This window comes from Cryptomeria japonica, chromosome 6 (assembly GCF_030272615.1).
Source record: "Cryptomeria japonica chromosome 6, Sugi_1.0, whole genome shotgun sequence".
NCBI classification, from domain to species: domain Eukaryota; kingdom Viridiplantae; phylum Streptophyta; class Pinopsida; order Cupressales; family Cupressaceae; genus Cryptomeria; species Cryptomeria japonica.
In genome coordinates this window covers 525,404,184-525,409,963 of record NC_081410.1, presented here as the reverse complement: position 1 = coordinate 525,409,963, position 5,780 = coordinate 525,404,184, and the positions used below count along the sequence as shown (strand labels likewise).

At 33.0% G+C, this 5,780-nt stretch overlaps 1 long non-coding RNA gene across 1 annotated transcript; it reads right to left on the bottom strand.

Moving 5' to 3' along the window:
* Positions 1-4,565: 4,565 nt before the first annotated feature.
* Positions 4,566-5,240, bottom strand: LOC131067910 (uncharacterized). Its single transcript, XR_009111884.1, has 3 exons — positions 5,177-5,240; positions 4,834-5,069; positions 4,566-4,734 (listed from the first exon to the last, which is right to left on the bottom strand). It is a non-coding gene; the product is annotated as an uncharacterized LOC131067910 (long non-coding RNA).
* Between the last annotated feature and the right edge of the window lie 540 nt (positions 5,241-5,780).

Below are 5,780 nucleotides of genomic sequence, written 5' to 3'. Positions count from 1 at the left end.
CTTCCTCTCCTTTTGGTGATTGAAAAAATTTCATATTTGATATTTCTCTATGAGGATGATGATGTATAATTGATGGTATCTCTTATCTTGATGTGCATTATGACTCTTGCTAGGTTAAGTTCTTCATGTTGAGTGCATGCTCCATGTTTTGCATTTGTGTAAGCCTTCTATCTTTCCTTTGTATGTTGTAAGATTTTTTGGGCCATGTGAATATCTTCATGAGCACAGGGGATGTACCTATGGGTTTCACATGGTTGGGTGGTGTATATGGTGAAAATGGATAATGGAAAACAACAATATTGAAAGACTAAGAAAGATCCAACCACAAAACCCTATCCTGACAATGCAAATGATCCACCATACACAAATGAAGATACCTAAGACCAAGCAAATAACAAAATAAACCAAATACCATTCACAATGTCTAGTAGGGTGTTAATCTCCATTGATATTATTTGATATATTTCCTCTCAGATTTTACGTGTGCACAAGAGCTCAACAAAGAAAGAAAATTTTGTTGATAGCTTGATTGGAAGAAGGCTTGATTGCATAAAATTGGTTTGACGATTAGTTGATTAGGGCTGAAAATGAAGAGAGCGTCCTCTTATATAGAGAATACTCTAGGAAATGAAGGGATAAGATTAAGCGGTGTAAAGATAAATGGTCGGCTAGGATTAAAGGGTAGGTAGAGGAAATAATTTAATGATAAAGGGGATAAGTAAGAGAAGAATTAAGAGATGAATGACATGTGTCATGGGTAGAACAGGCTAATGAATTAATTAAATAAATAAATATTTATTTAATTAATAGAGGAAGTGGGATCAATTAAATAAATAAAATATTTATTTAATTTAGGAAAAAGACAATTTAAATAAATAAAAGTATTTATTTAAATGAGGAAAGGCTTAAAAGAGGATTAATGAATTAATTAAATAAATAAGAATGTATTTAATTAATAGAAGACGGGATAAAATAACTAAATAAATCAAATATTTATTTAATTAGACATGACAATTTTAGGTGTCTACATGTGACATTGTCGACCACTGTTGGGGACTAGTGGACTTGGATTCAATCGGATTCAGTAGCATATCTCTCCTTCTCTTCTCATGTATTTATACTTTTTCCTTTCTTGTATAGATGTAACTATATATATTGATTCAATAATTTTAACAATTGATTATATGTGTATTGAACACTCAAAGATTAGATTGACATAATTGAAACACATTGTTAGGCATTAGTGTGTCCTTATGTGCACTTGGAATCAGATGGAAATGGTCACCCGAATGCAATGGTGAGGACGAATCTGGTCTAGGATGCCTCTATAAGATGCTTCTCCTCAGATCTACCTCTTGACCTCCTTCAAAATCTCTCCAAAGGCTATGCAATGGTGCTCCAACCGCTCTGATACCATGTGAAATTATGCTTGAAGCAACCAAGATCAAAGAGACCAATAGATAGCACAATAAAGAGAGACAAAATATGAAAAGAATAAACTGTATTCCTATCAAGATGCAAAAGAGATCAACTGGATCATCATTATTGTTACATACAATGTAGATGAGCCTGCTTATAAAGGCAAGGTTAAGAGACAAGAGAGCACACAATGATGAAATTTGTCTCAATGAGATGTAAGGGTAGGTAGGGGTAGGTACGAGAAATAGGAAAATATTCCACATGGCGTGGATCACCCACCGAAGGTGGAATTATCACTACACAATAAGTGGATATGATATAGAAATAACAAGATCACACCATAAAAGGTTAAAATTCTCCTACAAATACACTCCCAAAGTAGCACATCTCACTAGGTGTCTCATATGCAAACTACAATTTGGTGCATGTACCTAAGTAAACTTAAGTAAAGTGTAATTATATCCGAGATGAATAAATAATTACACCAAAAAATTTGAAGTTCTAAATGGGTTCCATGTGGTGAGTGGTCAACTATCTTATGTGGCAAGGTACATGTAGCACAAGAACATTCAATGGCACTAACCTAGGGAATTCCAAGGTACTAGGGGAGTACATATTTCATATTACTACCTAAGTAAAGAAATAATTGTTAGCCATATGATAGTTACATGTACAATGATTGCGTTGTCCTTAATCAAAATATTTGACCATGGAGTGTTCAAAGATACCAAAGTTGTTGGTATCGGTAGATAAAACATTATTGGTGCAATCGAAGCCCATTGAACTAAATAGTGTCTAGCAAGAGATTTTAATGTGGTTAGTGATTCCTATGGGGCTAGCAAAAATCTATCCATAGTTTATCCCATGTGACTATATTGTAAGGATATGAAGCTCTACATAGAGCATATACCACGTGTTGTCAAAGTTGAGAAAGACACAAGAGATAAATAGGGAATGACTACATTGAATGCATCCTATACATATTACCTCAACCTTAGAAAATAAAAACAACCCTCAATTTTGGTGAAAAAAAATGAAAAAACATACCACAAACTTTAAACATGCAACAATGTATAATACATTTTTTTTACTACATGCAAGAGGAAACTAATTGGAGATTAACAAAGTGATTAAATTTTGACAAGGGCATAGTCATTCCTAGAATTTTTGGCTCTCCTAGATATAATCATGGACTCATAATCATGTCAAACTACACCAAGAAGAATTCTACCTACAAGAAAAAAACTAAAAAGAATGCACACAATAGCCCAAGTTAATCAACCTCTTGGTAGCTAATTTGATTGAAACAACCCTAACTATCTCAAATATTTCAAACATAATGGTGAATTTAAAAACACTCCACAATTCACCAAAAAATAGATCTACCCAAAATTACTTCTAATCCTAATTCTCTTGAAATAAAAATAAAAGGACCGATTCTACGACATCATTGCTTTGACACCATGTAAGATTTTGTGATAAATAAAGATCAATAATACCTAGTTTCTATCAAATATATAGAATAATATTACCATTAATTAATACAAACAATAGTGTGTTTATGACTATTGGATGAAAGATTCAAACTGGCTAACGTCTAATAGTTTATGAGTTAGATTCAATTTAGGAGGTGTTAATTCAGTCAAGAGAGATAGAGGTGGCACTTGATTTCTATCCATTAAAAATTGATGAGGTAATCATCACACTTAATGACCTCCAATTGAGAAGTACACATCATTATTAGCTATCTGGATGATAGATCTTAATTATCCTAATCTTAATAAGGTAGGTACAATTGGATATTATATTAACAAACTTAGCCATAGACATCTTAACCATCCATTCGAGTGAACCATGAGAAATCCTTGTAATACTCTATTATTATTTCCCCTCACATTTTCTCTCTCTTTCTCTCTACACATTTATTTTATGATGCTTATAACACCTATGAATATGTCAATATTTGAGAAACCTCAAGATTGGGTTGTCCCTTTTCCTATGGACTCAAATGTCACCATCATTAGGAATTAGGAATCCAATTTGGATAGATCTATGGAGATTGCATTACAACACAAACACTATCACTTTTGAGAGTCCCATGTGGAAGAAAAATACCAAGAGGTTCATACCTCCATGGTAGCACAACCTTTTACCTCCCTAGAGCCCTCATACAAACCTCATAATATTATCAAAATTGTTGGCAAGGTGCCCCCAAAAAAAGTGGAATATAAGGAGAGGTATAGGTACATCAAGCAACAAGTAGGCCAACTTGGGAGTGATATATCTCAAGATCATACAATTACCGATGTTAATCTTGACACTAACATACCTTCTAAACCATATCATTGCAATGTAAATCCCAAGAAAGAAGTGAGAATCAACATAAGTTTTGAGGGAACAAGGCGACGTGAAAATAGAAGAGGAAGAAGGCTATTGTATAAACCTCACATGTTCTTCCACTAATTAATGAGATAACCTAGTTATGATGATCACTAATATCATCTATAAGTTAAGCTTGATGAGGTGGCTAGTGCATTATTTTAAGAGATCAGACAAAAAGCATTAGAAATTTCAAAGATGCTTTGACTGTTAGAGGTCATTAGAAGAAAAAGGGAAAGAAAAAGGAAAAATAATCTAAATATAAGGGGAAAACTAAGTTTATAAGAAAATCTTAGGTCAATTATTGAAACTAGGGAAATACTAGCCACATAAAGAAGAAATGCAAGGAAATGATGAAGGTTGGAAAATAGTTTCCGCATCTCCATTTGTAAATCCTAGTCACTAAGTGTGTTAATTTGGATGTTCCACGAGACCTTACTGATCAATTGACCTCTTATCTATGAAATGTTTTGTACCTCCAATTCAATTGGTGTATTACGAAATGCTAAACAAACACAATCATCCTTGTTCGAATGGGAAATGAATCTTCATCGTGTATATTGCATTAACATAGGTCATGTCAAAAATTCATTGTCTCTACATGCATTCTATAGATCATCATGTCATATAGGTCTACACATTGGGGGCATAACTGAAAAAATCCTAAAAATCATATAAAGTCCTGAAAAAATCATATAGGAAAAGCAAGGAATTAACACACATTAAATTTATTAAAACATAAAATCCAATTGTTAACATATAATAAGATTACAATCATTTTTTTCTTTCTTTTTGAAGCTTAGAGGTAAAGACTAAGTGGACGATCGTTTTCTTCATCATTTGTCCCCTCTTCAGTTCTTCTGCCCTCTGCTCGTGATCTAGTTAATGTATGCCTAGTCTTGTACTCACAATGAGGACGTGTATGCAAAGGGGGGTCTGCTGCAATAACAAAGAAATGGGTTAAATTCATGAAATTTATTATTATTGTTACAAGTATTTCATTAATTAAAAGAAAATTACAGGGGTACTCTTTACCTGATGGGGCCACATCATCTTCCTGATCATTTTGACTAGCCTCATCCTCAACATCCTAAACACCCTCTAAATCCTCTGGAGTTGAAACACGAAAGGTTACATTAATCAATACACCAATTGCAATTAAATTCATTTAAAGAAATAACAATGGTCCTCTTTGCCTGGTGGGTCCCCATCACGTTCTTGATGTTGTCTACCTGGGTCATGCTCAACTTGCTCACCATGGTCTACATGCTCTAAAATAAAAACAAAAAAGGTTACATTAATTACTACACCAATTTCAATTAAAAATGTTTAATTTTAATAATCATTACATAAAAAAAATTGTTTAGCACGTGAATACCTCCAATACTGGGATGCACACCACGATCTTCATCATGTGCAGATTGTGTTCCACCCTGTGCAGGTTGCATTCCAATGTCATGTGCATTGTTATGATCACTTGATTATTTAAAACAAATATAGTCACATTATGTTGGAAATTAACATCGAATAGATTATTGCTCAAGTATTCAATTTTAAATAGTTTTCATTTATCTTATTTACATGATTGACAGATGCACTGGATCCTTCTGTTTGCCCACTCAATCCTTTTAGATGTTCTGCCATGACTCTATAGCCCTCTTGGAAGGAAATTTTCATGTCATCTTCTGTGGGCACTCTATTGAATTCAGAGCCTTGCATTTTTTGCTTAATATCATGAATTTTGCTTGTATTATTTAATGATTAAAAAATAGTTTGTAATTTATTATTTCGATGCAATATTTCATTTATTGATACTTACAATTCATACGACAACTTTCATATAACCACCAGATTTGAGTTTGTGTTTCTCATGCTTTTCTAGTCTTGCCTTAGTTGTCTTTGATGTGTCGAGCAGTCTATGAAAAGTTTGAAATATGTTAGATTATATAAATATAAAGAGTAATTAGTACATAATTACATTC